General features: G+C 46.5%; 1 protein-coding gene across 1 annotated transcript in view; it reads left to right on the forward strand.

The window, feature by feature from the left end:
- LOC122798894 (prolyl hydroxylase EGLN3-like) overlaps positions 1–24983 on the forward strand; it is a 588939-nt gene that overhangs the window by 204540 nt on the left and 359416 nt on the right. The window lies entirely within an intron of this gene.

Raw genomic sequence — 24983 nt, forward strand, 5'->3', positions numbered from 1 at the left:
AGGAAGTGGGTGTGTGTGTGTGTGTGAGAGAGAGACTGAGGAGGTGTGTGTGTGAGAGAGACTGAGGAGGGGTGTGTGTGTGGAAGAGAGAGACTGAGGAGGGGTGTGTGTGTGAAACTCTGGAGGGGTGTGTGTGTGAAACTCTGGAGGGGTGTGTGTATGTGTGAGTGAGACTGGCGAGGGTTGTGTGTGTGTGAGACAGAGGACGGTTGCGTGTGTGTGTCTTTGAGACTGAGGAGGGTGTGTGTGTGTGAGAGAGACTGAGAAGGGGTGTGTGTGTGTGTGTGTGTGTATGAGAATGAGGAGGTGTGTGTGTGACTGAGGAAGGTGTGCATGTATGTGTCTGGGACTGTGGAGATGTGTGTGTGAGAATGAGGAGGGACTGTGGAGATGTGTGTGTGTGTGAGAATGAGGAGGGTGTATGTGTGCGTGAGAGAGAAACTGAGGAGGGGTGTGTGCGTGTGTAGGACTGAGGAGGTGTATGTGTGTGACTGAGGAGGGGTTGTTTGTGAGACTGAGAAGGTGTGTGTGTGTGTGTGTGTGTGTGTGTGTTTGTGTGTGTGTGACTGAGGAGGGGTGAGTTTGTTTTTGTGTGTCAGAGACTGAAGAAGGGTGTATGTGTGAGAGAGAGAGAGACTGATGTGGGTTTTGTGGGTGTGTGTGAGACTGAGGCGGGGTGTGTGAGAGAGAGACTGAGGAGGGTGTGTGTGTGAGAGAGACTCAGGAGGGTGTGTGTGTGAGAGACTCAGGAGGGTGTGTGTACGTTTGAAACTGAGGAGGGGAATGTGTGTGTGTGTGTGTGTGTGTGTGTGTGTGTGTGTGTGTGTGTGACTGAGGAGGGGTGAGTTTGTTTTTGTGTGTCAGAGACTGAGGAGGGGTGTGTGTGTCTGAGGAGAGATGTGGGTTTGTGTGTGTAGAGAGACTGAGGAGGGTGTGTGTGAGACTGAGGAGGTGTGTGTGTGTGAGACTCCAGAGGCACGCTTGAAACTGAGGAGGGTGTGTGTGTGTGTGTGTGTGTGTGTGTGTGTGTAAGAGAGAGAGACTGAGGAGGGTGTGCGTGTGTGTGAGACTGAGGAGGGACTGTGTGAGGTGTGTGTGTGTGTGTGAGACTGAGGAGGGGTGTGTGTGTGTGTGTGTGTGAGAGAGAGACTGAGGAGGGGTGTGTGTGTGTGAAAGAGAGAGACTGAGGAGGGGTGTGTGTGTGTGTGTGTGTGTGTGTGTGTGTGTGTGTGTGTGTGTGTGTGTGTGAGAGAGACTGAGGAGGGGTGTGTGTGAGAGACTGAGGAGGGGTGTGTGTGAGAGAGACTGAGGAGGGGTGTGTGTGTGTGTGTGTCTGTGAGACTGTGGAGGGGCTGTGTCTGTGAGACTGAGGAGGGGTGTGTGTGTGTGTTGTGTGTGTGAGAGACTGAGGAGGGTGTGTGTGTGTGTGTGTGTGAGACTGGGGACAGGTATGTGTGTGTGTGAGACTGGGGACAGGTATGTGTGTGTGTGTGTGTGTGACTGAGGAGGGGTTTGTGTGTGTGTGTGTGAGAGAGAGACTGAGGAGTGTGTGTGTGTGAGAGACTCAGGAGGGTGTGTGTGTAAGGCTGAGATCATTTTATTTGTGTGTGTGTGAGATATTGAGGAGTGGTTTGTGTGTGTTTCTGAGACTGAGGAGAGTTGTGTGTGTATGAGAGAGACTGAGGAGGGGTGTGTGTGTGTGAGTGAGACTGAGGAGGGGTGTGTGTGTGTGTGTGTGTGTTTGTTAGACTGACTAACTGTGTGTGTGTGTCTTTGAGACTGAGGAGGGGTGTGTGTGTGGTGTGTGAGACTGAGGAGGGGTGTGTGTGAGAGACTGCGGATGGGTGTGTATGTGTGAGACTGAGGAGGTGTATGTGAGATTGAGGAGGTGTGTGTGTGAGAGAGACTGAAGAGGGCTGTGTGTGTTTGACTGACAAACTCTGTGTATGTGAGATTGAGGATGTGTGTGTGCGTGTGTTTGTGTGACTGAGGAGGGTGTGTGTGTGTGTGTGTGTGTGTGTGTGTGTGTGAGATTGGGGAGGGTGTGTGTGCCTGTGTCTGTATGTATGTGTGTATATATAAATATATATGTGTATACATACTTATACATACATATATATATATATATATATATATATATATATATATATATATATATATATATATATATGTATACATACATGTACACACACATATATATACATATACACACACATATATATTTATCTATCTATATATATATATATATATATATATATATATATATATATACACACACACACACACACACACACACACACATATATGAGACGGTGGGTGGGTGTGTGTGAGTGAGACTGAGGGTGTGAAGGTGCATGTGTGAGTGAATATGCAAGTGTGTGCCTGAGGCAGAGGCTGGGTGTGTTTGTATGAGTGGAGGTGGACTAATGAGCGGGGGGGTGTGTAAGCTACTGGGTCTCTGTGTGGGTGTGTGACTGAGACTGTGGGTGTGTGGGTGAGACTGTGAGTGTGTGTGTGTTTGTGGGTAAGACTGGAGGGGTGTGTGTGAGAGAGACTGAGGGTGTGGGGAATGTGTGTGTGTGTATGTGTGACTGAAGTTCTGTATGTGTGAGACTTGAGGGTCTGTGTGTGTGTGTGTGTGAGGGTGGGTGTGTGTGAGTGAGGGTGTGTGTGTGAGTGAGGGTGTGTGTGTGTGAGTGAGGGTGTGTGTGTGTGACTGAGGGTGTGTGTGTGTGACTGAGGGGTGGTGTAGGTGAGACTGAGGATGTGTGTGTGTGTCTGCGCAAGTGTGGGTGATGCTTATGTGGGTGGGTGAGGGTGTGTGGGAGTGTGATTAGGTGGATCCTGGCTCCATATAACTAGCCGTTATCTTCTTGTTCAGCCTGGTTAGAGGGGCAGCAGAATGTTTTACAGTAGAGTCCAGTGGGATGAGAATTGTGGGAAGTGTCTTTGTTTGCTTTAGGGGCATAGTGTTTGGTGCTTCATTGAGTGGGACTGTATGTGTGTTGTGTTTTTTTTCTAGGTTCCTTTGGGCTTGCTGAGACATAGCTTTGCCAATGAGTGGTCAAAGCAATCTTTTGTTGTTTAGAAAGATTGCTGTTATGTGCCTCTGCATAAGTTAGTCAGTGTGTGTGTTGTATGCTTGATTTCAGCAACCTGATGTGCTCTTGTATGCGAGTTTAACCTCCTGTGTTATTGTGCAAGTATTCCTCTTGCATACGTTTTCTTTAAGGATTAAGTTGTAAAAATAAAACAGTTACTACTTTGTTTGAAGATGTCCATCTCCACCATGCTGGCTACAGAGAAGTTAGGAAATTGTATATTCATGCTTTCCAGTCCTTTTGTGAGCTGTAAGGGGGTGGTGTATTGGTGTTAGAAGACTATTAAGGGTGCTTTGTTGGTGCAGACTAATGAATGTGATTTATCGGGGCAGATTATGTTAAACTGCACCATTTTTTTCAATTTTAATGTTTATTTACACAACACTGAAATCTACTAAATCTGTAGGTATTGTCACTCAGTGCCCAGCTAGCGGCTTTAAACTTGGTGCACAAGGTATTTGCTGTATGCTGCTGCTTTAAAGGCTGCAATTTTATGGACCATTTTGTAGGTAAAATTGGTGGTTGATACTGTACAGTGTACTGCTAACCGCTGCTGTGTGGTGAGCAGCTCTGTAAATTTATAACAGCACAGAAAACTAATTAATGAGCCTTCTGGCCAATAAAAGGACTATAGTGTGATACAAGTCCTTCAGTGTGTTTCCCAAATCAGGTAGACCAGGCAAACAGGACCTCTGTGGATCCACACGAATGGATACTGCTCAGTGAGATGTTCACAGATGTGACCATTAGATGGGGTGTCCAAATAGAGGGAGGCCTCTTTGCTTCTCTAAATAACAGTTCTATTCTGTTCCAGAGCATGTCATAAGCTGGCACTTGTGCTGTGGATTCCCTGTAGTGGGTAGGTCTGTTTCTATATGTTTTCTGTTCTGTACATTTGCTCCACACGAAGATTTCAGAGGAAAGACCAGAAAATATGTTCACGGAACCAGTGCTGCCTTGACCAGAATGAGGCGGTCAGCCTCATTTGTATGGTAAGGAAGAAGTCATACTGCTTCTTCAGCATGTGAATCTCCTTATGCAGTGTGTGGTGCTCTGATGCATTCCAATCTGAGCACACTGAACCTTGCAGCTTGGAGGATGTGACTTTGCTACACTTTTTGCGTCATAATTTTGAGGACATTAAACCACATTCCTTGTGGCAGTCACCTCAACTTGAAGGATATCAAGAGCTTCAGGCCTTGATGTGCAAATTATCTGGTGTCATATTTCACGAAGATAAGGTGACCCTGCACTCATGGCCAAGGTGGTTACAGAGCTAGCCTTCAACCAGTGCTGTATGATGACCTATTTTTTTGTCTTATGCCCCAGGACAAGGAAAAGCGAATTTTGTACTCCTTGGATGTTTGAAGTACTATCTGTACAGAACCAAAGCTATTATAAAATTAGAACAGTTGTTTGTTTCCTTTGCTGAGGGCAAGACGTGTCTAGCTGACGATAAACAGACATTATACGACTCCCCATTTAATATTCAAAAACGTGCACGCTGATTGGTCCGCTTGCACGTTGTAAATCAGAGTTATAGTAATGGAATAAGGTCCGGTCCCGGACTTTTTCCATTAATATAACTTTTTTTTTTACAGCAACGGAGAATGCAAGATCTCGCTTTCTCCGTTGCTTTTGCCCACAGCTCTGATGTACTGCGTAGGCATACACATGCGCAGTACATTAGAACTGCCGCAGAATACCAGACAGCTGCGAAAGGGCAGCAAGGAGGTATTACACAATGCCATTATTTAAGAAAAGTAATTATTTTTTTTCTTAAATAATGTCATTGTATAATAGCAATAACCCACTTCTGGGTGTGGGTAATGTTGGATTTACCCACGGTAGGCTTTGTTTGGCCACTCGGGCTTCGCCCTCGTGAACAAACCACACTAACCATGGGTAAATCCAGCATTACCCACACCCAGGTGTGGGTTATTGCTATAATCTACAAATGGGTAACACTTTGTATCAGATTTTGCTAATAAGTCAGTGAAAGTGCTATGCATGAAGGTAACAGCCTGATTGTATTGTTGAGGCACAGCAACTGCCATGGCCTTTCTGAGGGGATAGGGTTTAGAATGTTTTAGAAGTGGCCACATGGTCCTTTGTTTAAACTTTCTGAAAGGAGTACAGGTTGGATTTAGCCAGGGGGGGGGGGGGCGTGAAGAGAACAGTTTAAGTCTGCTGTACTGAGGGGTATGATTTTCTACTCAGTAATCCACTTTCCTGTTACAGAAAGGATGGGGTGAGCAGCTTTAAGAATTTTCTCTAAGTGATGACTGCAGCAGTTTTTCACTTCAAGAACGTAATACACTTGTACCGACAACTTACCATAATTGTAGATGTTAAGTTGTCAATCTCGCCTTCATTCTGGCTGGATGGGTTCGGAGCCGAACCTCGGCTCCGACTCGGCCTAATACTAAAGCTCGAGGTCTATTTTTACCAGCTGGAGGCTAACCTATGTCCCATAATGCTAGGCGTCATATACCCAGATCTCGTTTGCCACTTCAGCTACGAGGTTGCGTTTTTCACTGGCTCCAGGTCGTATTTTATTATTAATAGCTTTATAGATAGTTTTTCTGTCAGATTTTTTTCCTATTTTACCTTTTTAGTGTTAGTGAAGTTATCGACTAGTTTTCCCACCCCTTTAGTTGCTAAATCCCCTCTTTTTCTCCACCCTTAAGGTGGTTGGGCCTCTGATCCTCTCCCTTAGTAGTACAGTTTTCCCTTAGTTGTTCTGTGTGTGTGTGGAATTCTGTCCCTCTGTTTAGTGGTAGTTTCCCTTTTTCTGCTTATTGTAATTTTTATTATATATTAGTCTAATTTTTACATTAGTATGTTTAAGGATACTTAGGTATCGGGTTTCAAGAAGTGTGACTCGTGCTGTCAGAAGATGTCTCTGACAGACGGTCACACTTCTTGTGTGTATTGTTTGGGCCCTCTGCACCTGCAGGACTCTTGTTCCATCTGCCATGCTTTCAGCCCTAGAGTCCTGCAGGAGCACAGAAATAAACTCATTCTTAGAGGCTTGTTAAAGCCTGAAGGTTCTCCGGCTAAGACCATGACTGGAAAACCTCCTAAGCCTGCCAGATCATTGGCTCCATGTTCGGAGCTGGCTCTGAGCGGTTCTCTTGCTGCCTCGTCGGTTCCGGCCAGAACCGAGGCACCTAGACCTCAGTCGGCTCCAACTTTAGTGTCGGAGCTGCCCCCGAGCAGAAAGCGCTCCAGGTCTCCGTCTCTCGAGTCGGTTAGATCGGCTCCGAAGTCTCCTCTGTTGTCGGAGCGGAGCCATAGATCTCATTCCTCTAGGTCTTCCAGGCTTTCAGACCATGACCTCGAGAGGGTAGTTAGCCAGCTTTTGAAGTCGCAGGCACTGGCCCAGTTGCTACATAGCCCGTCTCAACAGACGGGCTACCCCTACACCCGCTGAAGTTCCTCCTCTGACTACTCTGCTGAGTTCTGAGCCAGAATTCGTCAAGGTGAGTACTGTGGGGGCGTCGGAACCGAGCCCTCTTTTGTCGGTTCCTTCGTCAGCTCCGATCCCGTCCTTGGCTCTGTCTTTGGAGGGATCTGGGCGCCGAGTCTCCCTGGTCGGCTCCGAGGGGGTGAGTGGCATCGAACCCTTGTCCGACCCCACTCTCCCTCTCAGAGCCTCGGCGCAGGTGAGTTCGGCCCCGACATCGGCCTCGGAGCAGTCCCTCTCGGTGCCGGGGGAAGCTCTCATCTCCTCGGAGTTGGGTCCTTCTTCCCTGCCCGACAGGGGCGCCTTTGAAGTCATGAGGAGCGTGCTGGCTCCTATACCGGCGCCACGGTCGGCCTCCTCTGCCCCTCCCTCTACGGTGCCTGCTTCGGCCCCTGCCTACCCTCCCGACCCCAAGCGAGGAGAACTGACACTCCAGGCTGCCCCATTGGGCCTTTCTTCCTCTTCCGAGGCCTCCCCTGATCCTTCAAGGGAGCCCCCTCAGAAGAGGACATGTAAGAGGAAACATGTTGACTCTCCTGAGTCAGTGACATCTGACACCGACCTGGATGATTCGGAAGGGTCCCCAAGGTCCCCCTCTGAGGATGTCTCCTTTTCTGCCATCTTAGAGATCCTCAAACAGAGGGAGAACTGGTCTGCCCTTAACCCATCTGAGGACGAGTCTGTGTACCTGGATGCGTTTGGTTCTCGCCCTTCCACCTCCTGGGTGTCCCTGCCTTTTGACCCACTTATGGAGGTGGAGGCTCGGAAGGCGTGGACGGCTCCGGATACTATGGAACCAGCTCCCCGGAGGCCCACTAAATTTATTACTACCCCGATGGACAAACAGTTTCTCTCTAAGGGTGTCCCCGTGGATGCCATGGTGGTGGCAGCAGCCACTAAGAAGGAGTTGGCTGACCCTTCAGTACCTGTCCATCCTCCTAATAAGGAATCTAGGACTATGGATAGGTACGGCAAGCGGATGTTTTCTTCAGCGACCTTTGCCATGCGGTCGCGGAACTATTTATGCCATTTCACCCGACTTCAGAGAGACCTCCTCAAGGAACTGGGTGAAACATTGCAGGACCCAGCAGCTGTGGGGTCTCAGGAAAAGATCAACTCCCAGCTGGGGACCCTGAACTCTATCGTTAACTCTTCCATGCGGCTCATCTCTTATGCAGCTGATGGAATGAGTAGATATGCAGCTGATGGAATGAGTAGAGCCGCAGGTACGGGTGTTGCTCTAAGGAGACACACCTGGATGCGGCTCTGTAATTTTGCTGACCCCTTCAAGGCGTCCTTCACTAACACCCCCTTTGATGGTTCTGCTCTTTTTGGACCTCAAGTGAAGGATACCTTAACCAGGTGCGAACAAGAAGGCAAGACTCTCTCTGCCGTGGGAGTCCGTTTCTCCGCCCCTTCTAGACCATATCCTAAGGGTCAGAAAGGCGGGAAAATGTGGTTTCGCAAACCTCAAGGAGTTCTGCCAGACGCACATGATGAGCTTCCCTCCGGAGGCAGAGGAGGGAACAACAATAGACGTCGCCCTAGGGGCAGGGGGGTTTCGCAGAATCAGGGTAACAGAGAATCGTTCTCTGACAAACCCTTTCAGCACCCCTGAGGAGCTGCCTGACTGTCCACCTTCGGAGGCAGTCGGGTGAAGACTTTCGCTGTACCCAAAAGTCTGGCGCTCTCTTACGCAAGACAGATGGGTACGGTCGATCATATACGAGGGTTACAAACTCCCCTTTATCCACACCCCACATCAACCAAAAGGGCCTCTTCCAGACGTTCCACCCGGTCTGAGAGACCAAGCAGCACTAGAAATTTCAAAGCTGCTTTTAAAAAGAGCCATCCAGCCAGTCCCAGCAGACCAACAAGGGTCCGGAATCTACTCCAAATTCTTTTTGGTGCCAAAAAAGACAGGGTACTGGAGACCTATTTTGGATCTCAGCAGACTGAACAAATCGGTTCAAAGAACAAAATTCCGGATGGTCACGCTACAGTCCATTCTTCCCTTCTTGGGTCAGGACAATTGGATGTGCTCTAAAGAGCTTCAGCATGTGTACTACCATATCAAAATGAACAGGCACTACAGGAGGTTTCTCTGCTTCCGGCTGGGAGCCAGTCACTATCAATTCAGAGCCCTGCCCTCTGGCCTCACCACAGCCCCCAGGGTGTTTACCAAATGCATGGCAGTGGTTGCGGCTCACCTGAGACGTTGAGGTTTCCAGGTGTTTCCGTATTTGAACGACTGGCTCCTTACTGCCACCACCAGGCACCAGTTACTTCAAGCCAGGGATTACGCTGTACAAATGTGCAAAGCGCTAGGCATCTCCATAAATTTCGAAAAGTCTGCCTTGTCAGCATATTACCTTCATAGGCGCCGTGTTAAACACGGTGGAGTTGTCAGCAAAACTACCTACACAAAGAGTGTTAGACATTCGCAGTCACGTTCAAATCCTACTACAGGAGGACAGAATCCAAGTCAGGCTTGTACTGAAAACGCTGGGTCTAATGGCTGCAACAATCACCTTACTCCCCCTAGCTCGCTTTCATATGCAGATACTACAGTGGATGCTTTTTTCCCCAATGGTCCTTTCAGCAGCGTCCCATGTCGCACAATATTTTCATCACTCGATCATGCAAACGACACCTAGCTTGGTGGATGGTCTCACCTCAGGTGCTTCAAGGCAGACCGGTTGTTCTTCCCCCTCCGGTTGCCACCGTGACAACGGATGCCTCCCTGATCGGGTGGGGGGGGGGGGCATTTTCATGGCAGGACAGTCCAGGGCACATGGCAACCGTTAGAGTGCCACTTGCACATCAGTGTCTTGGAGATGAGAGCGGTGCTGTTGGCGTTGCAGGCCCTCCAGAACTCTCTCCCCACCGGGACGATTGCTATTCAGACAGACAATATGTCCATAGTATGGTACATCAACAAACAGGGCGGAACCAGGTCCTATCCTCTTTGTCAGGAAGCGCTCAGACTCTGGCAATGGGCAGTCTCTTCTCACCGGTTTCTGGTAGCAAAACACATTCCTGGAAAGTCCAGTGTTATAGCAGACAGGCTGAGCAGGGACATTCTCATGCCCTACGAGTGGTCTCTCAACCAACTAGTAGTGGATCAAATATTCAGAAGGTGGGGTCAGCCTTGCTGCGACCTTTTCGCAACCCCGCAAAACAGCAAGTGTGAGGACTTCTTCACCCTCTTTCCTCTTCCGGGCTTCTCTCCCAGAGACGCTCTAGCCCACGATTGGCCCTGGGGTCTCCTTTATGCTTTCTCCTCTTTTCCCTTAATCACTCAGTTAGTCCAGAGAGCAACTGCCTTGAGATCCAGGATGATCCTCATTGCCCCATACTGGCCCCGACAAGTCTGGTTTCCGTTCCTACAACGTCACCTACTGGAGCAGCCCTGGCATCTGGACCCAGTGCCAGACCTTCTGACCCATTAATCGGGCAGGCTGCACCAATCCCTTTCGTCTCTCAACCTCACAGCTTGGTTGCTCCACTTTCAACCCTAGCCAGGCTTCCCTTAATTTCTCAGTCAGTACGTGAGATTATCCTTGCCTCTCACAAGTCTAACACCAGAAGGACGTACGCTAGTAAATGGAAACGTTTCTCTATTTGGGCAAGGAAAAATCAAGTCGACCCCTTCACTGCTCCTGTCCAAACAGTTCTAGATTTTTTAGCGGAACTCTTCCAAAAAGGCTCCTCTTCAGCCACTATCAGAGTCCAGCTGGCGGCTATTGCAAATTTCCACGTTGGCTTGTCAGAATCTAGCATTATGTCCCACAAGCTCTTCAAAGCCTTTCTGAAGGGTACCCTATTACTTAGGCCCCCAGTCAAAGACCCTCCTCCAGCGTGGAATCTAATTTGGTACTGTCATCATTAATTCTGCCTCCTTTTGAGCCTGCTGCCTCCTGCTCGTTAAAACTGCTCTCCTGGAAAACACTTTTCCTGGTAGCAATTACCTCAGCCAGAAGGGTTTCGGAATTGCAAGCACTATCTGTGTGCCTCCCTTATCTTGTTTTTCACAAAGATAGCGTGGCTCTTAGGACTAATCCATCCATTTTACCTAAGGTTCTGTCTGAAAAAAAATCTCAGTCAGACCATTGATCTCCCAGTTTTATTTCCAAATTACACTGACAGAGCTGAGAGAAGATTACATTGCTTGGACGTTAACCGGCAGCTACGCTTCTATCTGGATAGAACTAAACTAACGAGAAAATCAGAGCAACTCTTCTTATCTTACACGGAAGGGAAGCAAGGCCTTCCAGTTTCTAAAAGTGACCTTGTCCAGATGGTTGACCTCTCATCACTTTAATATATCAATTGAGGCATAAGGAGCTCCCTACCAAACCTAGAGCTCATTCACCTAGAGCATTAGCTTCCTCAGTTGCTTTTCAAGCGAGGTTACCTATGGATTCTATTTGTGCAGTGGCCACATGGGCCTCCCCTCATACCTTTATTTCTCATTACAAATTGGATATTGCCTCCAGAAATCGTGCTGATTTTGGTTCCACTGTACTCAAGAGTCTGTTCCATTGAGCCACCCAGGACTAAGGTGCTAGGGACGCTGTCCCATCCAGCAAGAATGAAGGCGAGATTGACAACTTAACATTAAGAAGTTATGTACTCACCATAACGTTCCATGTTAGTTGTCTTCTTCTCGCCTTCTTGGCCCCACCCTCCATCCCCCTAGCCTGGAAAGACCTAGAGTATTGGGTGAGACATTCTTTGTCACCAGGATTACCCCTTCACCTAGAGCTCTTGTCCCCTTTTTGGTAGCCCTGGTGAAAGACAGGCTGTGGGGCTCATAGTTGTATAGAGTTCATAGATTTATCCTTTCTTGTGGTGGGACATGTTTTTGTCCATAGTGTTAGCTATCAAACGAAATCTGGGTATATGACGCCTAGCATTATGGGACATAGGTTAGAATCGAGCCGGTAAAAGTAACTCTCGAGCTTTAGTTTTAGGCCGAGTCGGGGCCGAGGTTCAGCTCCGAACCCATCCAGCAAGAAAGAAGGCGAGAAGAAGACAACTAACATGGAACGTTATGGTGAGTACATAACTTCTTATTCTGGCATGGTCACTGCAGTCCTGTTTACCTCCCTCCCCTGATATAAGATAATTTGGGTCAGGGTGGGTACCCACTCCTTCCTTCAGTACTAATATAGCAATAACCCACGCCTGGGTGTGGGTAATGCTGGATTTTCCCCACGGTTAGTGTGGTTTGGTCACAAGGGCGAAGCCTGAGTGGCCAAACAAAGCCAACCGTGGGTAAATCCAGCATTACCCACACCCAGAAGTGGGTTATTGCTATTATACAATGACATTATTTAAGAAAAAAAATAATTACTTTTCTTAAATAATGGCATTGTATAATGCCTCCTTGCTGCCCTTCCGCAGCTGTCTGGTATTCTACGGCAGTTCTGATGTACTGCGCATGCGTATGCCTACGCAGTACATCAGAGCTGTGGGCAAAAGCAAAGGAGAAAGCAAGATCTCCGTTGCTTTTACAACTGTTTCGCTATGTTAAATGGGTTTAACATAGCGAGACAGTTTAAAAAGCAACGGAGAATCTCCGCTGCTTTTTAAAGCTGTCTCGCTATGTTAAACCCATTTAACATAGCGAGAGTTGAAAGCAACGAAGAAAGCAAGATCTCCGTTGCTTTTTACAAACTGTCTCGCTGTGTTAAAGGAGTTTAACATAGCGAGACAGCTTTAAAAAAGCAACGGAGAATCTCTGTTGCTTTTTTTAAAGCTGTCTCGCTATGTTAAACTCGTTTAACATAGCGAGAGAGTGTGAAGCAACAGAGATCTTGTGTTCTCCATTGCTGTAAAAAAAAAAAAAAAAAAAAAAAAAAAAAGGAGTTACAGTAATGGAAAAAGTCCGGGCAACCGGACCTTTTTCCATTACTTTAACTCTGATTTACAACGTGCACGCTGACCAATCAGCGTGAACATTTTTGAATATTAATGGGGAGTCGTATAATTGTATTGTTAATACATTTCTTTTTCTTGTGCTGGTCACCAAGAGGGTCATTATTGGGTCATTATTCACCAGGTCTTATACCAGTGCTCCTGTTTTTCTCCAGTACTAAAGGCCATCATTTAAGATGCCACTGTTGCAAACAAGTCGAGTAAAAGCTAAAGATGGTGCATGCATTCCATTTGTATGTCAGGTACGTGAAGACATCTGAGTTAATGTGATGATCTCCCAGGTGTGGGGGAAGGTGCCCATCTCAGAACAGATGTTAGACTTCAGCCTGCAGTTCAGTTGTCCACATTGATGACTGACACACTTACCACAGTGAAACATCTACAGATGTTCATCGTGCATACAGCTGCAGTCATCACACTTGGGTTATCCTGCCGTCAGGCGGGTCCTCGGTTGGCCGAATTCCAAAGTCTAGGTCCGGCGTCAGTTGTCGTCGCTTCTTCCCTGACGTCAGTGTGGCAGGGGTATAAAGGAGGCAGCCGACGCCATTTTTTTCAGTCTTTCTTGCCGCGCGGTGCCCGAAGCAGAAGCAGTTCGCAAGTGCCGGTCGGCCAGCTCCTGAGATTTACGAACAGTATTTCAGCCGAAGTCTTCTTTAAAGCTAAGTACCCCGTTGGGGAAACTTTTCTTGCCTTAGACCGATGCCAGACAAAGTTAATAATTGCATTTCTTGTGGGAAGCAAATACTGCATGAGGATTTTCACTCTTACTGTATACCTTGCTTAGGGCCAGACCACAACGTCTCGGCCTGCCGTTTTTGTGCTAGGTTTAACAAGCACACTATTAAGTGCCGGGCGGAGTTCGCCCTTCATTATTTTGGCAAAAAATTTAATTATATCATGTCGTCGGATGCTCCGACCCCAGTTTTAGGCAAAAGACGCAAGGATAAGGATAGGCATCCGAGGCCTGCACCGAGTACTGAGATCACGCTTAGGCCGTTCTCCGGTTCTCAACGAGGCGCCTACACAGCCCCTGACTACCTATGAAACTATTTTACTGGCGACTTCAGTACCCGAGGCCGCAGGATCCTCGGTCTCCATTCCCACTGCAGATACCGACGCCACTCTTGGCGGGGAAACCGAAATTTCAGCGAGGCCTGCCATTTCTGAAGGCGTTTTCAGGCCTACCACCTCCTCTTTTAAATCATTCACTAAGTCTAAAGCTGCAATGAAAATTAAAAAAACAAGGGCCTCAGACCCCCTCTCAAGGCCCCATGCCTAAAAAACAGATGCTTAAAATGGCTGAGGATTTGATTACTCTCATCAGGGGTTCTCAACCCCCCACAGACAAAAGACCCAGGTTGGAGGAAGACTACCCTTCCTCAGACCAGGCTTCTATTACTTCGGACCATTCTGAGGACCAAGATTACACCTATTCCCCATTTGAAGACTCTGATGCTGAGGAGTCTATTCCCTCGGTCTCCCCCCCTGAGGACTTCTCTTTTGGGGCAACCCTGTATACACTGAGAAAGCACTTCCACTGGGAGGGCCAAGATTACTCAGATTCCAAGGAAAGGCTCAGGGAATTTGTACTACTTCCCCAGCATAGGCCCCTGGCTATTCCTCCTGTCTTAGATATTTTGGATGATGTGTACGCAGAAGCCAGTCTTAATCCAGACTCATTACCTCCTGCCCCTGTTAAACCAGACCGATATTACCGGGTTCCTGATTCTCACCAGTTCCTTTATAAAAGCCATACTGCTGACCCAGAAACAATTTCACAGGGTCCCAAGGGGATTAAGGCCTCTACTGCTAAAAACCCTTTGCCTTCAGAGAGAGATTCTAGAGCATTAGAAAGGTGGGGGAAAAAGGTGTATACATCAGCCACTTTAACCATGAGGGCATTAAACTGTCAATTTCATATGTTAAAATACCAACAGTTCTTGCTATCTCAGCTGAAAGGCAAAATGACACAGACAGAACAACCAGACTTGAAAGAGTTGCAGGTTTTGTTGCATGGAGCAGAACAAGTGGGGAAACATACCTTGCAGTGTGGTTTTGATGCTTTAGAGGCCTCATGCAGAGCCGCTGTCACAGGGTTTGTCATACGTAGGCATGCTTGGCTCAAAGAGCAAACCTTACCAGATCATGTCAAAGCAAAGTTATTAGATGCACCACTACAAAAATATGTATTGTTCGGTGTTAAAGCTGAGCAGGTACTAAAGAAAATGGAGGAAAAAGCGAAATCTATGCAAACAGTTAAAGATTTCTTGCAGGTGCAGCCTCCACGCTTCAGCAGAAACTGGCCTTCAAAAAATTGGTCCTTTCCAGCCACGGACAGACCCCAAAGGGGCAGATACAGACGCCCAATGGGTAGAGGACAACCTCAAGGATCTTACGGAGCTAGACAGTGGCAAACACCAACCCCCAGAGGTGGAGAAGACAGACCACAGTCATTTAGGAAACAGATGCAATGACTTTCCCCTATGCCTGCCAAACAAAGATATAATGGCAGCACCTTTGGGCGGAAAACTGGCCTTATTTTCAAAAAACTGGCACATTGTTACACAGGACAAATGGATTCTGGATATTATAGACAGAGGCTACAGGTTCCACTTTCACACCCTTCCAAAAATGAGAGGCATGCCTAACCTGCCACAAAATCAATGGGCAGAGGCACAAAGGCAAATTTCCGCTCTCATGGATATGAAAGCAATTCAAGAGGTACCTGCAAAAGAACAAGGTCAAGGTTTTTATTCAAGACTATTTCTGGTACCAAGGAAGGACAAAGATTGGAGACCCATCTTAGACCTACCTATTCTAAACACATATCTAGAGGTACCAAAATTCAAGATGCTCACATTACAGCAGCTTCTTCCCATGCTGGGCAAGGAGTCTTGGCTGGTAACGTTGGACCTCAAGGAGGCATACCTGCATGTCCCTATCAGACAAGATTGCAGAAGATACCTCAGATTTCTTGCAGGTTCAACCCATTACCAATTCTCTGCATTGCCCTTTGGCTTATCTACTGCACCCAGAGTGTTTACGAAATGCCTGGCATCAGTAATTGCCTTCTGCAGACAACGAGAAATCCAAATCTACCCATATCTGGACGACTGCCTGATCCAAGCAGACAGAAAGGAACTTCTATTGCAACATCTGGCGTTTGTAATAAATCCGTTAAACTGCCTAGGGTACACAGTGAACAAAAAGAAATCAAAACTAATACCTTCTCAACAGATAATTTTCCTGGGTGCCAGCTTAAATACAACAACCCAGATGGCCTACCTCACGCCAGACAAACAAGGGCAACTGTCTCAATACTACAGCAAAATGGCAACTTTAACCAGGCTAACTGCAAGGAAAATCCTGCAAGCTCTGGGGTTCATGGCATCTTGCATCCTACTAATACCATTTGCAAAGCTGTATATGAGGAAACTACAATGGTACCTAAAAAAACTTATTTATTTATTATTTTATTTTACATTTGTTAACTGGGGGTGTCTGAGCCGAAAAGGCCCTTTTTCAGCAGAAGCCCGGGGAGAAAAGCTCCACAAAGAAAAATTACAGACACATTTAGTTATTTGGACATGATCAGTATACACACAAATTACAAGAGACGTGTTTTTACAGTGGTATGCGGCACAAACAGTTACAGTGGAGAGAACAATCAAAAAAATATTAATTTTAAAAATAAAGCTAAGTAATAGATTTGTGGTGTACGGCTGAACTTTGGAACGTAGGTAGAATACATACATAGTACACAGGTACAGTACATACATTGTAGATTAGCCAGTGTTTGTGAGTAAGATTGAAAAACTATCATCAATTACTCTAGATTTAGTATGTATATGTTATCCGCTTTCACTAGCCTGGGGAGCTTGTGTTGTCTGTACTTATTAATAGCTGGCCTGGATGCAGTAGGTCTTTGAAGGTCATAAGAGCATTTTGCACGGCTAGCATCTCCTTTTGGTTGATGTGTAGGTGCATCTCTTTTTGGGACCATTTTCCCTGAATACACTGACCTGCCATGTGAGCTCCCCACAGCTTGGAAACAATTATACCACTCATTCCATGCCTTCAAAAGGAATTTTTGTGGTGGGCTCAAGCATGCCAAAGAAACACAGGTCTTCCTTTCTGTTTACCACAAGCAACTCAAATCATCACAACAGACGCCTCAGACTACGCCTGGGGAGCACACATGGCAGGTCAGTGTATTCAGGGAAAATGGTCCCAAAAAGAGATGCACCTACACATCAACCAAAAGGAGATGCTAGCCGTGCAAAATGCTCTTATGACCTTCAAAGACCTACTGCATCCAGGCCAGCTATTAATAAGGACAGACAACACCACAGTCATGTGGTACATAAACAAACAGGGGAACGATTCATACCCCCTGTGCAGGCAAGCCATGACCCTGTGGAACACAGCACTGGAATTACAAATTCAACTACAGGCACAATTCCTGCCAGGGAAGGAAAAGACACTGGCAGACAACTTAAGCAGAAAAATGACAGACCCACATGAATGGAAGTTGCATCCTCAAGTCTTCTCAAAGATAACTCAGGCATGGGGACAGCCAGACATAGATCTATTTGCTACCCACAGAAATTACCAGTTGGAAAAATTCTGCTCAAGGACCTATCATCCACAGGCCTGGAAAGTGGACGCCCTCTCTTTCAATTGGACAGCATTGACAGTCTATGCCTTCCCGCCTCTACCTCTACTGGCCAAAGTCCTACTAAAATCCAGAGCAGAGAGACCGCAAATGATTCTCATTGCTCCAGACTGGCCACGACAGCACTGGTATCCTCTCCTAAAGAGCCTGACACACTCACCACCATGGATCCTTCCTCAAGTTCCTCTTGTGTTGTCCCAGCACAACTACAAGACCCTTCACAGCCTGCTCAGAATGCTAAATCTAGCTGCATGGAGAATACCTTAGTTTACCAACAAACTCTCCTCTCCAAGGAGGTACAGGATGTCATCTTGGAGGCCAGGAGACCCTCCACTAGAAAAACCTACTCTGCCAAATGGAAACGATTTTGTTCCTGGAATCAAGCAAAGGGTCAGAATCCTTGGGTAATAAATATACCTCAGATTTTACAGTACCTAACTGAGATGTTAAACAGTGGCCTCTCCTTCTCTTCCATCAAGATCCACGCTTCAACCATTTCAGCACAATACAATGCAGATCCTCCTCCTTTATTCTTACATCCTCTATTAAGGCAGTTCCTCAGCGGGGCAAAAAATATAAAACCCCCACGGAAACCACCAGCTCCAGCTTGGGACCTCAACTTCTTATTGGAGAAGCTGACACTGCCTCCTTTTGAGCCGGCTTCTTCAGCAGAGCTACAATACTTGTCATGGAAAACAGCCTTCCTTCTGGCTATTACCTCAGCATGCAGGGTTTTGGAGCTACAGGCCCTCATGGCTGTGCAACCATTCATCATCTTCCATCAGGACAGGGTTTCCTTATGAACCAACCCTACCTTCATGCCAAAGGTAGTATCCAGTGTGGCTTTGAATCAGTCTATTCATTTTACCTACCTTTTATCCAAACCCACAGAACAAAGGAGAGAGGCTACTACATTCCTTGGACATTCACAGGCAACTTCGTTATTACTTGGACAGAACAAAGTCATTCAGAAAATCTGAGCAGCTCTTTGTGTCCTATGCTACAGGTGCTCAAGGAAAGGCGATTTCCAAACAGACTATTTCAAAATGGATAGCCCACTGCATACGCTTTTGTTATTCATTTCATGGAAAATCAGTGCCTGTATACATCAGATCCCACTCCACCAGGGTTACAGCTACCTCAGCAGCTTTCCTCAGGGGGGTCCCTACCAAGGACATTTTGGAAGCAGCTACTTGGAGTTCAGTGAACACTTTCTCCAAGCACTACCACCTTCCACTATACTCAAAATCTAGAGCGGGCTTTGCCACAGCAGTCCTGCAGGGCTTTCTAGCCCCTCCAAATTCCTCTTAGTACCAGCCACCCTTACTTAGCTTTGGGATTCTACCCAAGTGTGATGACTGCAGCTGTATGCACGATGAACATAGTACAGATGTCCTTCATGGATGCATCTGCAGTCATAACAACTGGGTTGTCCTGTCGTCAGGCAGCCCTTCAGTCGGCCGGATTCCAAAGTCCGGGTCCGGCTTCGGCTGATGTCGCACTTCACCCGACGTCATCTCTGTTGGTCATCGGGTATAAAAGCATCAGCCGACGCCATTTTCCTCAGTCTTTCTTGCCGCGGCGCCCAAGCAGAAGCTGTTCGCAAGTGCCGGTCGGTCGGATCCAGAGATTACTTCTACCGAATACTACCAAGACTTCTAAAGCTAAGTACCCGCTGGGGACTCTTTCTTGCCTCAGCCGATGTCAGAAAAAGTTAATAATTGTTTAACCTGTGGGAAACAAATACCTCATAAAGATTTCCACTCTTATTGTCTGCCTTGTTTAGGCCCAGCCCACGACGTAGCAGCCTGTTCGCCTGTGCTTTTTCAACCGACAACGCTTAGGCGTCGGTCGGAGTTTGCAGAACAGTTTTTCGGTTCTGATTTTGCGACATTATGCCGCCGGATCCTCCGACTACCCAATCTGCCAAAACGCAAAGATAAAGACCGACACTCGGTCCGCGGTTTCGGCCGAAACCATGGTTAAGCAAACCGCGAGTGTCTCGGTTTCGGCCGAAACCGAGAAAACTGATCAAAGTACAGCTGAATCTATCTCTACAACTGAGGCCCCTGCTACCACTCTTGAATCGGCCTCAGAAATTTTATCCACTACGGTGGTTGCCACTGACTTATCAGACACCATTCCCTTGGATGTCTCTACCCCAGCATGTGGTGCTGCTAGGCCTCCAGCAGCCATGTCCATTAAGGCCTTCGCCAGGGCTAAAGCAGCCAAGACTACTAAAACAGGGCCTGTTAAACCCCCCACAACCAGGCCCTCTTCTAGTTCTCAAATGCTTACTTTGGCAGAAGATTTAATTTCATTAATTAGAGGATCTCAATCTCACCCAGACAGGGCCTCTCAGCCCCCAGAGAAGAGACCTAGGGCAGAGCCCCTGAGCCAGTGTCCTCTGATGATTCTGCTGATGAATCAGACATAACTGACCAGCCAGAGGCTCCTTTCTCCAATTTTGAAGATTCTGATGCTGAAGAATCCATTCCAGCTGCTTCCCCACCAGAAGAATTCTCCTTTGGGGAAACCTTACATGCCATGCAGAGCAGTTCCAATGGCAGCAACAGGATTTTTCAGACTCCAGAAAAGACTTAGGACCTTTCTGCACCTTCCACAGCACAGGCCCTTAGCTATACCTCCTGTTCTCTGTGGTGGATGATGCTTTCAATGATGTCTGCTCCGCTCCAGATTCTTTACCCCAGCCCCTGCCAAACCAGACAGATTTTACAGGGTGCCAGATACTCATCACCACCTTTACAAGGCCCCACTTGCAGACCCCGAAACTATATCCCAGGGTCCCAAGGCAGTAGCCGACCATAGCTAAAACCCTATTCCTTCTGAAAGGGAAGCAAGGTCATTAGACAGATGGGGTAAAAAGGTCTACACTTCAGCTACTCTCTCAGCTAGAGCTTTAAACTGTCAGTTTCACATGATACAATACCAAGAGTTTATGCTTGATCAGTTAACTAAAAAGCTAACCACTGATGAATCTCTTGATAAGAAATATGTATTAGAAATGGTAAATAACATACAACAGGTTAGTAACCATTCCTTAAAATGTGGCTATGATGCACTGGAGGCTTCATTTAGATCAGCCATGACTGGCACAGTGATAAGGCATGCATGGCTAAAGGAGCAAGCTTTACCGGATCATGTTAAAGCTAAGTTGCTAGATGCTCCTATGGATAAGACAAGTTTGTTTGGTACACCTGCCCAGCAGGTTATGAAGAAAATGGAAGAAAAGGCAAAATCTGTTCAAACGGTTAAAGATTTCTTGCAGGTTCAACCCCCAAGGTTTAGCAGGAGCTGGCCTGCCAAAAATTGGTCCTTTCCTGACTCCACAAGATCTCAAAGGGGCAGGAATAGACGTTCCAGAGGCAGAAACCAATCCAGAGGAGGTGCCTACAGAGGTCGACAGTGGCAAGGTAACAACAGAGGCACAGACACAACCACTGCCACTACATCAACACAACCACAGTGACTTAACCCTAAATCCGCCTACCAGGGAACAAATAGCAGCTCCTCTAGGCGGAAAGTTAACCTTATTTTCAAAGAACTGGCACTACATAACAAAAGACAAGCGGATTTTACAAACCATAGATCAAGGTTACCGGTTCCACTTCCACACTTTACCAGTCAAAAGAGGAATGCCAAATCTACCTCCAAATCAAAAACAGAGGCTCTACAACAGATAATGGAGTTAGCAAACATGAGAGCTGTGGAAAGAGTGCCAACAGCAGAGCAAGGAAAGGGTTCTACTCCAGACTATTCCTAGTTCCAAGAAAGGAAAAAAGTTGGAGACCAATTCTCGACCTGTCCACCTTAAATACATACATCATTGTCCCAAAATTCAAAATGCTGACCCTACAGCAACTTCTTCCCATGCTGGGCAAGGAGTGTTGGCTTGTAACTCTAGATCTCAAGGAGGCATACCTGCACGTCCCCATTCGACCAATCTGCAGAAGATACCTCAGATTTCTTGCAGGATCAGAGCACTATCAATTCTCAGCATTGCCCTTTGGCTTATCTACTGCCCAGAGTATTCACAAAATGCCTGGCATCAGTAATCGCCCATTGCAGACTACAGGGAATTCAAATTTACCCATACCTGGACGACTGCCTGCTACAAGGGGACAACAAAAGCAAGCTGACAACAGATTTACAAAGGGTCATTTACTTGCTACAAGCACTGGGATACACAGTCAATTTACAAAAGTCAAGGCTGATACCATCCCAAACAAGGACATTCTTGGGCGCGGAATTGGACGCAGTAAAACAAATGGCATTCCTAACTACAGAAAAACAAAAAGAACTTCCTCTTTACTTCTTGGCACTAACAAAACTGAACAAGTTAACAGCAAGAAAAGTACTGCAGGCCTTGGGCTTCATGGCATCATGCATACTCTTGGTCCCATTTGCCAGACTACATATGAGAAAACTACAGTGGTACCTAAAGAATTTATGGTCCCAACACAGACACAGCCTAGAAACAGAAATCCCACTAATTCCATGCTTAAAACAGGAGTTCCTATGGTGGGCTCAGGCATGCCAGTCAAACCCAGGCCTACCTTTTCGCAGATGTCAAGCAAGCCAGACCATCACAACAGACGCCTCAGACCTAGGATGGGGGGCCCACATGCTGGACAAATGCGTGCAAGGATTGTGGACACAGGATCAACTTCACCTGCACATCAACCTAAAAGAAATGCTGGCAGTAAAACTGGCAATCCAAAAGTTCAGACCATTTCTCAGAGGGCCAGTTGATGATAAGGACAGACAACACCACAGTCATGTGGTACATCAACAAACAGGGAGGCACTCATTCATACCCACTATGCAGAATGACTTTGGAGCTGTGGACCCTGGCACTCAGCTACAACATCCAGTTACAGGCAATATTTGTACCGGGAAAAGAAAATACTCTAGCAGACATATTAAGCAGAACCACATCGGATGCCCACGAATGGAAGCTGCACCCGGACATCTTCAACACCATCTCAAAGAAATGGGGAATGCCTCAGATAGATCTATTCGCATCACCTCTCAATCACCAGCTCAAAAAGTTCTGCACAAGGACATTCCACCCACTAGCATGGAAAGTGGATTCGCTCTCCTTCAGCTGGAAAGACCTAACAGCATATGCATTCCCACCTCTTCCCTTGATACACAAAGTACTACTAAAAAACAAGGAAGAACGTCCAAGGATAATCTTGATAACTCCAAACTGGCCAAGACAACACTGGTACCCACTGCTGAGGAGCATGTCTCGGAACAATATGTGGCCAATACCCCTGATGCCTTTGATGTTAACTCAGAACAACTACAGCATCATACATCCAAACCTAAAAACGTTGCAACTGACTGCATGGAACATCACATAGCAGCAGCTAATCCAGAACTTTCCCAAAGAGTTAAAGACATTATTCTTGAAGCACGCAGACCTTCAACAAGAAGGAACTATGCTGGAAAATGGAAAAGGTTTGTCATTTGGAGTACTGAAAGAGCAAAAGATGTGTCAAACATAGATATGCCTAACATTCTGGAGTATCTGGCGAACTTCTTCATTCAGGCCTGTCCTACTCCTCCATCAAGATACATGCATCAGCTATTTGAGCAGAATACAGCTTTGATCCACCTGTTTTTCGCACCCTTTGCTCAGGCAATTCCTCAGAGGAATCAAGAATGTAAAACCTCCAAGGAAACCACCATTACCAGCTTGGGACTTAAACTTTGTGCTAGAAAAGTTGACACTATCACCCTTTGAACCAGCAGCAACAGCAGACCTACAACACCTGTCATGGAAAACTGCTTTCCTACTGGCAATTACTTCAGCAAGGAGGGTTTCAGAACTACAGGCCTTAATGGCAGTGCAACCCTTCCTAATCTTCCACCAAGATAGAGTGTCCATGAGGACTAATCCTACATTTATGCCTAAGGTGGTATCCAGAGTGTCTTTAAACCAGGCAATCCACCTACCTACCTTCTTTCCCAACCCACAAAACAGAGGGGAAAGAATACTGCATACCTTGGATGTACATAGACAGCTACGCTACTACTTGGACAGAACAAAAAGTAGCAGAAAGACTGACCAACTTTTTGTAGCCTATGCAACAGGAAGGGAAGGAAAAGCTATTTCCAAACAGACAATCTCCAAATGGATAGGAAATTGCATACGATTCTGTTACTCCTTCCATGGAAAACCAATTCCACAGAACATAAGACCTCATTCTACAAGGGCAACAGCCACTACCACAGCCTTCTTACGAGGAGTGGCAACCAAAGACATTATTGAGGCGGCTACTTGGACCTCCGTGCATACATTTGCCAAGCATTATAATTTGCCTCTATATTCCAGATCCCGAGCAGGGTTTGCCACTGCTGTACTGCAAGGGATCCTAAACACACCATAATCTACTTTTATCCTCCTCCCTAGTTGGCTATGGTATTCTACCCAGTTGTTATGACTGCAGATGCATCCATGAAGGACATAGTACAGTTTTGTACCTACCATAAATGTAGATGTCCGAACTGGATAGCATCTGCAGTCAGGATTACCCTCCCTCCTTCCCTCTGTGGTACTCCTAGGGTGTTTACCCTCCTAATAGCTAGCTGGTGGGGAGTCTTTTATGGTGTATTTGTTTGTATATATGTACATACATGCTTATTTTTGTGTTTACCTCTATCTTTTTGGAAACATTGGCATCTATCCAAATTTTAGCCTTCAAGAGGGCTACTGGCATCTGGGGCAAGAAACACTGAGGAAAATGGCGTCGGCTGATGCTTTTATACCCGAAGACCAACAGAGATGACGTCGGGTGAAGTGCGACATCAGCCGAAGCCGGACCCGGACTTTGGAATCCGTCAGACTGAAGGGCTGCCTGACGACAGGACAACCCAGTTGTTATGACTGCAGATGCTATCCAGTTCGGACATCTACATTTATGGTAGGTACAAAACTGTACTTTTTGTACCTACCATAAATGTAGATGTTAGAGTGCGCATACAGCTGCAGTCCAGGTTACCCTCCCTCCATCCCCTCTTAGGACAGGGCTTATGACAAACACCTTTAACATACAACCTATTTGGGGTATTCCTTTATGGTGCATTTGCTTGCAACTACTGTTTTGATTTATCTACTTATGTACGTTTGCATGACATCATGTTTTGCCTTCCTTTCTGGAGGCACCTGACATCTGGGGCAAGAAAAACTGAAGAAAATGGCGTCGGCTGCCTCCTTTATACCCCTGCCGCACTGACGTCAGGGAAGAAGCAACGACAACCGACGCCAGACCTAGACTTTGGAATTCGGCCGACCGAGGACCCGCCTGACGGCAGGATAACCCAAGTGTGATGACTGCAGCTGTATGCGCACTCGAACATCTACATTTGTGGTAGGTACAAAACTGTACTTTATGGTTAAGTTGTCTTCACAACTTTACCTCAACTTCATAGTTAAACAGTTTGTCTGGAAAATGATTGAATTGTTGTTAAATAAACTATACACATTCTACACTTGAGGGCAACCGGAGTTACTACAGAATAATTGTGTTTACTCTGAGATTTTTGCTTTGAGAAAGTTCCAGAACTCTTCCAATACTCCTTCCTTTAAAGCCATTTTGGATTTGCAAGTCAAAATGTTTTTGTGTACTTGACATTTTATACCAGTAATACAAAAACTGTATCACACCAGAAAAACCTGCGAACTGCAAATGCTGATTGAAATACTTCAACAGTTGAGTATATAGTTTACAAATGTTTAAAATGACACTAGTTTCAGATTTCACAG

The sequence above is a fragment of the Protopterus annectens genome, chromosome 1.part0, assembly GCF_019279795.1.
Source record: "Protopterus annectens isolate FY-2018-M chromosome 1.part0, PAN1.0, whole genome shotgun sequence".
Taxonomy (NCBI): Eukaryota; Metazoa; Chordata; order Ceratodontiformes; family Protopteridae; genus Protopterus; species Protopterus annectens.